Below are 15902 nucleotides of genomic sequence, written 5' to 3' on the forward strand. Positions count from 1 at the left end.
ATTCAACAGGAAGAGCTAACTATCCTAAGTATATATGCACCCAATACAGGAGCACCCAGATTCATAAAGCAAGTCCTTAGAGACTTACAAAGAGACTTAGACTCCCATACAATAATAATGGGAGACTTCAACACTCCACTGTCAACGTTAGACAGATCAACGAGACAGAAAGTTAACAAGGATATCCAGGAATTGAACTCATCTCTGCACCAAGCAGACCTAATAGACATCTATGGAACTCTCCACCCTAAATCAACAGAATATACATTCTTCTCAGCACCTCATCGCACTTATTCCAAAATTGACCACATAATTGGAAGTAAAACACTCCTTAGCAAATATAAAATAACAGAAATTATAACAAACTGTCTCTCAGATCACAGTGCAATCAAACTAGAACTCAGGACTAAGAAACTCAATCAAAACCGCTCAACTACATGGAAACTGAACAACCTGCTCCTGAATGACTACTGGGTACATAATGAAATGAAGGCAGAAATAAAGATGTTCTTTGAAACCAATGAGAACAAAGATACAACATACCAGAATCTCTGGGACACATTTAAAGCAGTGTGTAGAGGGAAATTTACAGCACTAAATGCCCACAAGAGAAAGCAGGAAAGATCTAAAATTGACACTCTAGCATCACAATTAAAAGAACTAGAGAGGCAAGAGCAAACATATTCAAAAGCTAGCAGAAGGCAAGAAATAACTAAGATCAGAGCAGAACTGAAGGAGATAGAGACACAAAAAACCCTCCAAAAAATCAATGAATCCAGGAGTTGGCTTTTTGAAAAGATCAACAAAATTGACAGACCGCTAGCAAGACTAATAAAGAATAAAAGAGAGAAGAATCAAATAGACACAATAAAAAAATGATAAAGGGGATATCACCACCGACCCCACAGAAATACAAACAACCATCAGAGAATAGTATAAACACCTCTACGCAAATCAACTAGAAAATCTAGAAGAAATGGATAATTTCCTGGACACTTACATTCTCCCAAGACTAAACCAGGAAGAAGTTGAATCCCTGAATAGACCAATAGCAGGCTCTCAAATTGAGGCAATAATTAATAGCCTACCCACCAAAAAAAGTCCAGGACCAGATGGATTCACAGCTCAATTCTACCAGAGGTACAAGGAGGAGCTGGTACCATTCCTTCTGAAACTATTCCAATCAATAGAAAAAGAGGGAATCCTCCCTAACTCATTTTATGAGGCCAACATCATCCTGATACCAAAGCCTGGCAGAGACACAACAAAAAAGAGAATTTTAGACCAATATCCCTGATGAACATCGATGCAAAAATCCTCAATAAAATACTGGCAAACTGGATTCAGCAGCACATCCAAAAGCTTATCCACCATGATCAAGTGGGCTTCATCCCTGGGATGCAAGGCTGGTTCAACATTGGCAAATCAATAAACATAATCCAGCATATAAACAGAACCAAAGACAAGAACCACATGATTATCTCAATAGATGCAGAAAAGGCTTTTGACAAAAAGGAGTTATACCTGATATAAATGACGAATTGATGGGTGCTGACGAGTTGATGGGTGCAGCACACCAATATGGCACAAGTATACGTATGTAACAAACCTGCACGTTATGCACATGTACCCTAGAACTTAAAGTATAATAATAATAATAAAAAGAATATTACTAAACAAACAAACAAAAAAAGAACTTAAAACAGAGGTATCATTTGACCCAGCAATCCCATTAGTAGATATATTCTCAAAGAAAAATAGATCATTATACCAAAAAATACATGCATGCATATGTTCCTTACTGCGGTATTCAAAAGAGCAAAGACATGGAATCTACCTGGGTACCCATCAATGATTAATTAGATAAAGAAAATGTGGTACATATCCATCATGGAATACTACACAACCATAAAAAATGGTAACATCATACCCTTTGAAGCAACATGGATGGAGCTGGGGGATATAGTCCTAAATGAATTAACACAGGGACAGAAAACAAAATACTGCATTTTCTCACCTATAAGTGGGAGCTAAACATTGAGCATCCAAGGACATAAACATAAGAATAAAAGACACCACAGACTACTGGGGTGGGCAAGGAGGTTGGTGTGGGTTCAAACACTACTTATTGGGTACTAGATTCACTATTTGGGTGCAGTATACCCATGTAACAACCTGTGCATGTATCTTCCTGTGTCTAAAAGGAAAGTTGAAAAAACTAAGCAAAGAAAAGTCTGAAACTATATGGCTTTACTGATGCATTCTACCAAACATATAAAAAGTAATTTATATCAAACTTTCTCAAGCTCCCTCAAAAAAATTGAAGGGGAGGAAATACTTCAAAACTCATTTATGAAGACAATATTATCCTGATACCAAAGCCAAGTGAGGACTTACACAAAATGGAAATTACAAGGAATTACTCCTAATGAACACAGTTGCTAAAATCTTCAATAAAACATTTTCAAGTTGAACTCAACATCACATTAAAATATTCATATACCTTTATATAGTGAGATTTATTCCTGGAATGCAGGGATGATATAAACAATGCAGAACAATAAAAGAGATACACCACATTAATGAAATAAAGGATAAAAATCCCACAGTAATCTTAATAAAAGCAAAAAAAAATTTGACAAATTAAATATCCTTTCATAGAAGTAATGTACTCAAGCTTTACAAAGGCCAGATATGACAACCCCACAGCTAATATACTCAATGGTGAAATGCCAAAAGCTTTTCCTCTAAGATAAGAAGAAGGCAAAGATGCTCACTCTTGCCCCTTTAATTCAACATAATACTGGAAGTTCCAGTCAGAGCAATTGGACAAGAAGTGTAAACAAAAGATAACCAAAAGGAAGAAGCAAAATTGCCTGTGTTTGCAGGGGACATGCTCTTAAATAGAGAAATACCTAAACATTCCATCGAAAAACTGTTAGAACCAATGAATGAATTCAGTAAACCAGTGAATTCAGTAAAGTTGAGGAAATAAAATCAACATACAAAAATCAGTTGCATTTGGATACAGTAACAAAAACCTATCTGGAAAAGGAATTAAGAAAACAATCCCACTTACAATAGCATCAAAGAGAATAAAATACTTAGGAATAAATTTAACAAAGGAAGTAAAAGACCTGTATGCTGAAAACTATGAAACATTGATGAGAGAAACTGAAGAAAATACAAATAAATGAAAAGATATCCCAAGTTCATGGATTAGAAGAATCAATATTGTCAAAATATCCACACTACCCAGTGTGATCTACAGATTCCATGCAATCCCTATAAAGAGTCCAATGACATTTTTCACATAAATAGAAAAAAAAACTAAAATATATGTGAAACCTTAAAAGTCCCCAAAGCAATCTTGAGTAACAATAAAACTGAAGGCATAATACTTCCTGATTTCAAATTGTATATAAAAAGTTTATTTATTAAAATAGCATGGTATGCAGACCAGCAGATCAGAATAGAAGACCTAGAAATAAATCCATCAATTTATTGTCAATTTCTTTTCAACAAAGGCATCAAAAATATACAATGGAGAAAGGATTGTCTCATAAATAAATGGTGTTGAGAAAACTAGATATCTACATGTTAAAAAAGTGAAAATTGATCACTACCTTACACTGTATAGAAATAACCAATTCAAAGTGCAATACAAACTAAAGATCTAAAACTGTAAAACTCTTAGAATAAAACAGGGGAAAAGCTCCATGACATTGGTCTCAGTTACAATTTTTCTTAAAAAAAATATTTCACCAGATGCACAGGCAATAAAGGAAAAAATATACAAGTAGTACTACCTTAAACAAAAATTTTTCTGGTCAAAAAAGGAAACAATCAACAAAATTAGAATGAAATTTATAGAAAGGGAAAAATATTTGCAAAACATATATTTGATACAGCATTCGTGTCAAAAATATCTAAGGAACTCATAAAACTAAATTGTAAAAGAACAAAAACAAAAACAAAACACAAAAACAACACTCACAAAAATCTCAAATTGCCCTACTTAAAAACGAGCCAAGGACCTGAACAGATATTTCTCCAAAGGTGATATACAAATGGCAAACACATTAATGAAAAATTGCTCAACAACACTAATTTGGGGAAATGCAAATTAAAGCCACAGTGAGTCTTAGATACACCTCAGCCACAATGATCCTTAGAATCACCATAGAATCATCCTAAAATCACAATATTTAGCATGGTTTCTATTAACAATTTAAAAGGTGTCGTAGACAATGAGGAGAAAAGACAACACTTGTATACTGTTGGTGGTAATGTAAATTCACATAGCATTATGAAAAATAGTATGGAGTTTCCTCAAAACAATGAAGAGAGAACCACCTTACTATTGTGAGCAATCTCATTTCTTAGTATATATCCAAAGGAAATAAAATCATTATCACAAAGATATCTACATTCCCATGTTCATTACAGACTTATTCACAGTAGCTAAGATATAGAAACAACTTAGTTGCCTGTCAATGGATAAATGAATAAAGAAAATGTGTTTTATATATTTGTATATGGAATACAATATAATAATTATAGTATAATTGAATGTTATTCATCCTTAGAAAAGAAGCAAATCGTGCCATTTATAACAACATGGATAAACCTGGAAAACGTGACGTTAAATGAAAAAAGCCAGTTACAGAAAGACAAATACTGCATGAACTCACTCATACGTGGAATCTAAAAAAGCAGAAATAGAAAGTAGAAGGGTAGCTACTTGGGGTCAGGGACAGGGAAAAATGGGCAGATGTTGGCAAATGGTTAAAAGTTTCAGTCGTTATGACATAAGTTTTATGTATTTAATGTAAAACATGGTAATTATAGTTAATATATTGTATATTTGAAGTTTGCTGAAAGTGTATCTTCAGTATTTTCACAACACACACAAAAAGATAACCATGTAAGCTGATATTTACATACCTCAGTCTGGTTGTGCTCATCATTTCACTATATACATTTATATAGATATATCAAAAGATTGCAATATATACCATATATAATATTTTTGTTTGTCATTTATACATCAATAAAGCTTAAAAACTTGAAGTATTCACCCATTATTGATTATGAAGTTATCTCAACATTTTAAATAAAAATACATAAAACATAACATATGAATTCATCTCACACTAAAAATAAGTATTATTTTATGGTTGTTTTATTTACGTATTTGCATATATACACATAAGATATATTTGTGTACATTCCAAGTGATGATATGAAAGTTTTATTATTTTAATATGGGTTTCAGTTTTAAATATTTGGAAGCCAGTGCTTTACCTCATTGAATTATTACAAGAACACTGTGATAGAGATATTATTCCAATTTTCCAGATGAGAAAACTCAGATTTTTAAAAAAATCAACTCAGCTTCTCCTGTGTTCTTCTTTGAAAAGTAGAGAAGTTGGCATTTGAATTCAGGTAAAATGACTTCCAAATCCATACTACTTTCACTGTCCCATATTCTTCTATATTCTACAGTTATATTCGGAACGCAAATTTTAAATTGTATAATATATGTGAAGTCTAAGTAAATTTTTCTTGTCAGAAATTGTTGCTTGTAAATTTGTCTTTGTAACACCATTTGGCAACGTATCAATAAAGCAGCCCTACATTTTAAGAACATTCTGTGTAAGAAAATCAGATATTATGGAACAAGTATATTAGATGGCTATTTCTTTTTTGAAATTTATATGCTGTTTGATGGAGTATATAAATGGGCATCCCAAAATAATTCAGATTAGAAAAGCTGAGTCATTGTGGACTCTAAGTACACATATTTTACCACCAATATCATATGAACTACAATGAGGCATTTAAATCTGTATTCATTTTTACTCAAGCTATATTTCTGTGAAAGTCAGGGTGAGTATTAAGTCATATTACTATCAAAAATTCAAAAGGTCACAAGTGTTGGAGAGGATCTGGGGAAAATTAATTTTAATTTAATTTAATTTAAATTTTTTAATTTAATTAAAATTTAATTTTATTAAAATATTTAATTTGATTAATTGAAATTTAATTTAATTTAAATTTAATGTTAGCCAGGTTTAATATTAAGGACAGAAAAGGCATGGGGCTGAAATAGCTTTAGCAAATTCAAAATAATTATCACACCTGGGCACATATACCTTTTTAAAAAAGAAATTGAACCTTGGAGATGCTACTGCCTTCAAGTATTTTTGAGATATGGTCTTTGATATAGATTGGATATTTGTTGCATCCATATTTCACGTTGAAATTTGATCCCCAATGTTTTACTGGGGCCTGGTGGGAGGTGTTTGGGTTCTGAGGGCAGATCTGTCATGAATGGCTTGGTGCCAGTAAAGATTGAGTTCTCACTCTTAATTCTCATGAGACTTGGTTGTTAAAGAGTCTGGCACCTCCCTCCCCATTCTGTTTCCTCCTCTTTTGCCGTGTGATGGCCGCTCCCATTCACCCTCTTTCAGGACTGGAAGCTTTCTGCAGTCCTTACCAGAAGTAGATGCTGGTGCCATGCTTCCTATACAGCCTGGAGAACCACTAGCCAACTAAATATCTTTTCTACCTAAATTACCCAGCCTCATGCATTCCTTTATAGCAACAAAGAATTAACTAAGACAGTCTGGAAAAAAAGTTTATTACTTAAACAGTGAAACGGGAACTATCTGTAATGCAGTTGACAGTCCTCAACAACTTCTGTTTTCAGTGCAGTAATTATGTGGAAACCATTTTCAGAGTAGAGAATAGTATGATGATATAGACTTGTGTCACACTATCACCAAAGTCTTGGTACTTCTGATAAACATGAGTGCAAAATTCTCCAAAGGGACATCCATCACATTAGTTAAAAAGGGACTCTCTCTCTCTCTCTCTCTATATATATATGAAATGCATATATATGAAATGTATATATATATGAAATGTATAAAACATCACAGATAGCTAAATGCTGAGACTTCTGTGATAATCCAAACCCAGTACATGATCATCAAATAGTTTATATTTCATATAAATACACATATTTATATATAAAATATATAAATATTTTTATATTTTATAGCCTAACACTGTCTAACTAGCTATGGTAGAAGATGGCAGATAAGTATTGATTCCTCCTTTTGCTGAGCATACACTCTTACAACATTTCTCAGTCTTCCTGGAGTTAGGTGGAGCTATGTGATTGAGTTCTGGCAAATACAATGTGGGCAGAAGTGCTAGTTTCCAGATCTGACCTCTAAACCTTCTTATGAGATCCTTCGTGGTCTTCCTGTCTTCTGCTCTCCTTAAAGTCAAAGAAATGGTATAGCCACAGCATGAAGAAATCTGGATCCCTGAAGCAGAGCTTTCCTGCTGAGCTGTGTTAACAGTACCTGTGTGAGAACAGACCTTGATTGTCCTAAGTCATGGGGACCTGGAATATGCAGCAGTTAGCTTACCCTAATGCAAATGTCAAAGTAATCAGCTTCAGTTATAAATGATCTATATCTGCTAGCTACATCTAATATTAAATACTAATATCAAGCTATGAATATTCTACATAAGTAGCATTTACCTTATTTCCATTTGCCTCAAAGTATGTATAATGAAAACAAACAGGAGTTATTTTTTAGTGTTCCACATCACACCAAAAACACAGAGAAAGTGGATCGAGTGGAGTGAAGAGCTTCTACCTGTTTGCGTCCTAATTCTTCCTTCAGGCCTTCCCTCACAATGGCCTTGGTCTTTCCTTTAGGTACATATCCTTTATATATACCCAATTCCAGAGCAAATGTCCCTGGGTAACCTCGAAAATGTGGTGGCTGAGATAGCAAGGATGAACATTCGCTGCCAACTTACACTCTGTTTTCATGAGGAAGGCATGCGTTTCATTAGGTAGAATATTACACATCATGAATAACTGTTCTATTCTGATTATTGAAGCTAAGAGTGCTGCTGTGTGTCTTGTGGTTGATCCCAAATTAGAACATGAAAGTTGAAATTAAAAAAAAAAATGTGAACTAGCTTAGCATTTTTTTCCAAAACAACATCAATAGGAGAAGACGCCCTTTTGCAGCAGTTGAAAACGAGAATTTATTTTTGCAAGGAATTTCAGTGAGAAAAAAAAATATTTTTTTTCTTTCCTAAGAGGTAACAAATATGGTTCCTCTTTGGCAAGAATTTTAGAGCATTTTTTTTGTTGTTGTTTAATTGTTGTCCTAGTCTGCATATCGGTTGCACAGAGCATAAAATAATAGCAGTTGTAGAATCATCTGTTCCTTCACTGACTGTACATAAGAGTCTTTTCTCCTGTATTAGTGCATGTAGAGGGTTGTGGGGTATGGAGTGTGAATCATACCAAGGGGGGGAAATAAAAATTACTATGAGGAGAATAAGGAAGAATATACATAAGATGGCTTTCATAAGTTCCATTTTGCCCCATTCAGGTAACCCACAACAAGTAACAGGCAAAAGAGAGAAAGGAGACATTCAATGCTACGCTTTGTCATATTGTACACAGAAGCAACACCATTTTTCTCTTTGCCTTCCAGTTTTTCCATGGGGAACAATCCGTTTTCTGCAAGAGTACTTTGACAATATTTTTTGAAAAATCTCTCTAGAGCATTATTAATACAGGTCACATAGATCAAGAAGAAAACACCTGGAAATTGCTGGATGCAGTAAGTCATTTATGATATTTTCCTTGTATTTTTAATGGAACAGGAAACCATGACAGCACAGACTCTGGAGAAACGGCCCAGGCATTAAAGAGGTTAGAAGATTTAAGAACCCTTGAAATCCTCTTAAATAATCAGTGTCACTGGACTGTTTTCTAATTTCATAGGAAAATGTTAAAATTTCTCTTAGCATGTGCCTCATTGGAAGTCAAAATTTAACTTCCGTTATCTATAAAGACAACATTATAAATATTTTTGGCCTAAAGTAGCCCATGCTAAGGTTAATATATTTATAATAAAGATTAAATATTAGGGTAAAATATGCACATCTCCTCTCTTCACTTCTCATGAATGATGCCCTACAGGGAGTGTAGAGAGCAGAATGGGCTAATGCGTAAATGGCTAACAGTTTCTTCTTGCAGCCCACCAGTGGGTGGATAGTGAGCGATTGGAATACCATGTATAGAGGGATTTTGAAAACTTTGCCAGGTTTGGAAGTCAGTGATGAATAGTTATTGACGTCCCCACGACCAAGAAATGTAAGTGGCAGCAGGCAAGTAATATTCAGTGCCTGGCATGTCTGGGCTCATGAAAGTTAACACACTGAAGATGCACAGTTATATGGGTTGTGATGGGGTGATATGTAGAGTTGGGTGAAGCCACACTAGGTCTGGTTTTCCTTATCATTCAAAGCTTGGAAGCCACCTTAGAGACAAAGCTTCTTATGAATACCTCATAGCTAGGAACAGGTCTGTCATAGCTCTTTGAGCATGAAAGGGCTATGTTGATTATTCCTCAGATCAGCTCTGGGTCCTCATGGCACCCTATATCAATAGTCAGTATCACAAAATAATGAGTTATTTGTATTTATATATACACAGATTTATATCATGCATTTACTTATCTCTTTTAATTCAGTATTTTTGTTAATATTGTATCAAAATAATCAGAGAGTATGTCACACAAAGAGGAACATTTTGAAAATAAAAGGATTTAATATTAGCAATTTTATGGTACAACAGGTATAAACTAGAACTTTCCTGGAAGATTGAACCATTAGTCACCCTAGATGCAGTTCCAATTTGTAAACTAAATCAATAGCTCCAATTTAGTAAACTGTCCTGACAAAAAAAATAAAAAAAATAAAAAAAATCTGTCACTATTATGACTCAAAACAGCACAATATTAGATAACAAGATGGACACCAGTACAAAAGTAAAATTAGAATTTATAAGTGTTTTTGAAAAGTTAATTCTTAATGTTTGCATTTTTAAAGCAGTGAAAAAAAATGTGAATAGAAAAAACAAGCCACTAATATTCCTAATTGATTTACTTTATAATATCCTAACTGGAATCTTTTCTTTTTCTCTTGCTCTGTATAATTAATTTTTTATTGAGCAAACAGAGTAATCTTTTCTTTTTGTTAGATCATGTTACTCCTAAGCCCATAAACCTTTAATTTACTTTCTCATTGCAGTTGGAATAAAGTTTAACATCTGTGTGTATCTAGTAGACTCTACACACTTCTCCAATTTCATTTCTCACTGCTGTCTTCCCCACTCTCTGCTATTCAGCCACCTTGGACCACTGAGTATTCTCGGTGTCAAACAAATAATTTTCAAAATCAGGGCCTTGGCATTTGCTGTGTGCCTTGCCTGGAATATTCTTCCCTGGTTGTTTCTCATCTTTCAAGTCTTAGGTGAGATTTGAACTCAACTACCAAATCTTCGAAAAGCTTGGGCTAACTACCTTAACTAAAGTAATTTCCTTCCTCCAGTTTTTCTGTTTGTTTCTTTCTTACCATAATTCAATATTATTTTTGTTACTTCATTTATTATTTATATTTAATCATTGAGCATCTAGTATGTGCCAAGCACTATTAAATTGAACATGTTCCCATCTAAAAGAATTGTCAAGGGCTGGATAGGGTCATGCCTGTAATCCCAGCACTTTGGGAGGCCAAGGCAGGAGAATAACTTGAGCCCATGTGTTCAAGACCAGCCTAAGCAGCAAAGTAAGACCCCTGTCTCTGTTTTTTAAAAAAGAAAATAAACAAGAATTGTCAGAGAGGCACTCAATGCAGAAATTGCAGTTGAATTGACATCTGGAGAATGACAAAAAAGAGAGTAATGTGGAAATATGCAAAGAACATTCCAGACAGATGAAAAGGTAAGAGCAAAGGCTTTGACATGGAATGAGAAAGTAGGTGTATCTATTTCACTGTAAATAAAGATGCATAGGAGATGAAGTCAGAGAGCAAACTGAATACAGTAAGTCCTTTCTTAACATCATTGATGGGTTCTTCAAAACTGTAACTTTAAGTGAAACAATGTATAACAAAATGATTTTTTTCCTCACAACAAAAGGACATTTAACAAAATGTTATTTGAGGAAACGCTGTATGTCATTTCATGTAAAGTAGCAGTTTCGAAGAACCTACCAATGGTATTAAGTGAGGACCTAACTATACATATTACCTTGAATTCCACTGGAAAGTTTTTAAGTTGAATCAAAATAGGAAGCTATTACAGAGTTACAAATAGGGAGGAAACACAGTCTAATTTATACTTCTAAAAGATTATTTAGTCTGTTCTGTTAGAGTAGAATATTAGAGTAAAAGTAAAAGCAAGGAGAGTAATTTGGAAGTTTTACCACAGTCCAAATGACCTAAGGTGATAATGATACAAATGGAGAAAAATCAACAAATCTGTTTATTTCAGAGAGAGTACCAACCTGAAATGCTGCCAAATGGCTGATGAATTGGCTGCACAGGGAACATTTTTACCTTGTTTACTAACATATCCTCAGCATTCAACAGCATGCCTGGACAACGGTACTCTATGGCATTAAAAGTAGAGAAGAGAAGGAAAATACTCCGACATCATTCAAAGTCGTACTCCTCGTGGCAAAGAAAAGGATGATTCATGCTATTGTGAAGAAACATGTAAAATAAATCTGAAAGTATTTATCAAATATTATCCATGGAGAGAAGGCAGGATGAGTCACCGGCAACTTTCCTTCATCATCTAACAGAGCTGGGATAGTCATACACTATCAATGCCATATAACATGAGAAAGCAGTGTGTCTTCAAAAGTAAGGAATGACTAATGAGTATGACATGAATAGATGTGGGCATGTATCCTTCATGTATCCTTGCTGACTTAATTTTATGAGATACAACTCAGGCTGAAAAAAATGGAATTAGTTTGGTTCTGAGGGAGTATCCATTATATAGGAGCAAGGAATCATGTTGATATACAAATAAGGGAAGCTACTTGTGTAGCCCAATACCCATTTGATTTGTTTATTGTCAACAATGTCCCACATGAGACGATTCAGTATTGAAGGAAATAATAAAAATGATCTGACCATGCTCACTGAGTACTTGACCTTTTTTTATAACACAATATGCTGGCTGCCAAGAGGAAGGTGCTCACATGACTTTATGAAATGTGAAATGAAATTTTAAAAAAACATGATTTTAAACCCACATCTATGATTTCAAGTGCTTGTTCAAGTGACATATCTAAGTGATATACTCAGAATCTTAAGTGCTCTAAATATGCTTCCTCAGCACTAAAATACCACAATGTTTAATGCTTTGAATAAGGTACCAGGATTTTTGAACCACCAAACCATGAGACAAAATTCCCATAAATAATTTCCTCTACTTGTTAAGAAAAAAAATCAGTGAAGTACAACTCTAGGGCATATTTATAAAACACATCCCACTGCTCTTACAAAACATGTAGAAATACCACCTTACTGCCATCAAATACTGGATTAGGAACAATTCACACCTACCTCCTCAGTGGTAAATTCAACTTTCCACCTTTGGAGGGTGATATACTTGTTTGACTTTCATTTGATAAACCGATGAAAGAAGTCCCATGAGACAACTCTCCATAATTTCTGGCTAATTCTCTTATCTGAATACTAGAGCTATTTAAAGAGTTTTCAGATTATTGCTACGTGATAATGAATAACGTGAGTGGGGGTTTTCTAATTTAATAGAAACAAAATGTAGTCATAGAAGTCAACTGGTCGTAGGCCAGGCGCGGTGGCTCAAGCCTGTAATCCCAGCACTTTGGGAGGCCGAGACGGGCAGATCACGAGCTCAGGAGATCGAGACCATCCTGGCTAACACGGTGAAACCCTGTCTCTACTAAAAATACAAAAAAAAATTAGCCGTGCATGGTGGCAGGCGCCTCTAGTCCCAGCTACTCAGGAGGTTGAGGCAGGAGAACGGCGTGAACCCAGGAGGTGGAGCTTGCAGTGGGCCGAGATCACACCACTGCACTCCAGCCTGGGCACCAGAGTGAGACTCTGTCTCAAAAAAAAAGGTCAACTAGTTGTAAAACTGACCTACAGTTCAAGTTAACCATTACTGAGATGGAAACATTCTTTGGAGATACAGTACAAACAATCTCTCACCAGTCACTTATAAAACTAATGGTAATAATAATAATTTTATTAATAATGTATTTCATTTTTACTTTTAAAACTGTAATATAGCTATAAAATTTTCCTAGCAATGTGTTACAAATATTCATTAGGTACCAAACTATGCAAAATTTGAAAATCTCGTAAATGAAAAATACAGAAACTGAAACCCGGAAAACTAGAGTTCAGATTTCAGCTCTGTAACTTACTTTTGTAACTTCTGGCATATCTGTTTCTGTTCCTTGGTTTCTTCATCCATAGCATAGAAACAATATCAACTATGCTTAAAGGCAGTTAAAAATATGAGAAATTACATATTTATCATACTTAATGTAGCTTCAATGCATACAGCAAACCTTCAGGAATAGGTAATTATCATGAGATTAGTATTAGGTTTTATTAAATTTGTTATTTAACTTATACCTGGAGGACAAGAGTTCCTTCTTGGTCTAGTTTCTTCGTACAACTCCCTGCCATGCAGTTTTAGTTCTTAATATATATGATATGAATACAGGAATAAATGTGTGGCAAGGTTTTATCTACAAGTAGCGATGACATTCTCTTTCTATTTCCCAAATTCTTTTTCTATTATAATTTTACCATAAGGGGCATTGACCCTCTACCCTAAGTCCACATGAAAGCAAAAAATAAAAAGTTAAGGAAAAAGTCAATTTGTTCACTAGAGGAAGCTTCTTTTATAGGAGACATGCTTCCAGTGCCTATTACCCGACAATCTTGTATTCCATCTACAAGACCCTAGATAAGGGCCCAGAAGAATGGAAAAAAAGATAACTCATTTATTAATTCAACTATAGTTTTTTTGCATCTATCATATACCTGGAACTTTTTTAAAACCTAAAGGATAAAGCCATAAAGAAAGCAAATAAAAACCACTGCCCTGTTGGGTTTGTACTGAAATGCAGGGAGGAAATTTCAACAGGTCATTGCAGAATGTGGAAGCACAAGGAAAAATCCAAGTGGGAAGAAGACTCTCTTAATCTAAACAAATAGAAATCAGAGTGGTAGGGACTCTGAGGATGGTGAGGACTTCATGATGAATTCACTTGTAGACCACCTGCTTTAGAACAGTCCTCAGTATTTGCAAGCCTGCTGAACCAAAGACAGGGGATTGAAACTCTATGTGAGCGAGCATTAATGAATAGAAATGAGAAAAACTAGTGGGAGAATTTGTTTAGGAGTGAGACAGTGGGGGACACGACCCACCACGACTGCTTCAGTCTCACTGATAAGATGAAAACATACTGCTCCTTGCCACTCTTCTCCCACTCTATTATTTCCCAAAAAAGGAAAAGAAATATGGTTGTTTAATGACTAGAGATCTCCCCTTAAAGATCAATATACATAGTATTCGTTATTAGAGTAAAGTAATAAAATGGAATATTGGCTTTTTATCATAGTAGTTAATGGTGGAATTTGTGATATTTTTCAGGAAGAGGCTCAAATCCTGGGTCTACCACTTACTAACATGTTTTTAACAAATTAAAAAACATTTCTGAGTCTCAGTGTCCTCATTGATAAAATGGGGTAATAATATCTATTTCAAAGGATACTCAAAGGAAAGTATTATAAAGTAGTTATAATCATTACTCATATAGATATATAAAGTATGTTAAATATGTTATTTAACTCCTTATTAATGAAAGAACCATTTAGATGTTATAATTATGTCAAAGAAAAATTCAACAACCAGATATACAGACACATCAGACACATTTGCAAATAGATGAAAATGTGTCTATGCAATTGCTAATTACATTCTACCAGATATGGCTACTTTGCATATCTATGTGCAAGAGTGATTTTCATTATTATTTATTTTTTAAAACTTATAAAATTGTCAAAAAATGAAAGGTAGAGACAAACCTAATGAATGACCTTGGCTAGTCAGTCAACCGTCTTTTCCTCATATCAAAATTTCTCATAATTTTTCCTGACAAAGTCATTTTGAGTATTAACTAGTTTATATGTATATAAGTCACTAAGCACAGTGACTAGAAAATGGAAAGTACTTCCAAAATGTTGAACCTTGAAGTTGCTGTGACTCTTAAAAATTGCTAACTTGAAACATATAAAATTACAAATATTAGAGTATTTTCAATCTATTAAAATAGCAATATCATATGTTTCAAATTAACATAACAATTATGGTTACTTGGCATCAAGAAAAATTGTTCTAAAGTCATTAAAAGTGTTTAAGAATGTAAAACTGTATCTGTTTGAAGAGAATGTTTCTAGAACTAAGAGGCTTAAATATTTCTATTTTTGATGAACTGATTGCTATTCTTGCAGGTTCTGAAGAAGTCAGATTTTGCAGACTTTACCAGGTAAAGGCATACCATTTAAAACTTTAGGGAACGATTTACCAATGTGCTAAGCCACAATGTATTTCCCAGGTTAAATCATGCTAGAAGATACTAAATAAAAAAGAGCTTATTTTATGTTACGGTGCCTCAGAGATTTAACAATCACAAAAGGGATTTTCTGCATTTTAAACATTTATTTGAACATGACCTTTATTCATGAAGTATTTTCTCTATTGTTCCAAGGAATGCTGCTTGCGAAAGTAACTGCAAGCCTTTGCCACACGTCTCTGAATGGTCTCTCACTCTAGGTAACACAACGAAGTCAAATGCAATGTTAGGAGAGTTGTTTTTGCCTAGATGGAATAAGACCTTTACAACCATGCTTTTCTATGGCCTTGAAAATGATGAGCCCTACTGTCAAAGTATATCCAGAGTTGGATCACATGTCCAAAACTCCTACTCTATCTAAAC

The sequence above is a fragment of the Trachypithecus francoisi genome, unplaced genomic scaffold (assembly GCF_009764315.1).
Source record: "Trachypithecus francoisi isolate TF-2019V2 unplaced genomic scaffold, Tfra_2.0 Lachesis_group7, whole genome shotgun sequence".
Taxonomy (NCBI): domain Eukaryota; kingdom Metazoa; phylum Chordata; class Mammalia; order Primates; family Cercopithecidae; genus Trachypithecus; species Trachypithecus francoisi.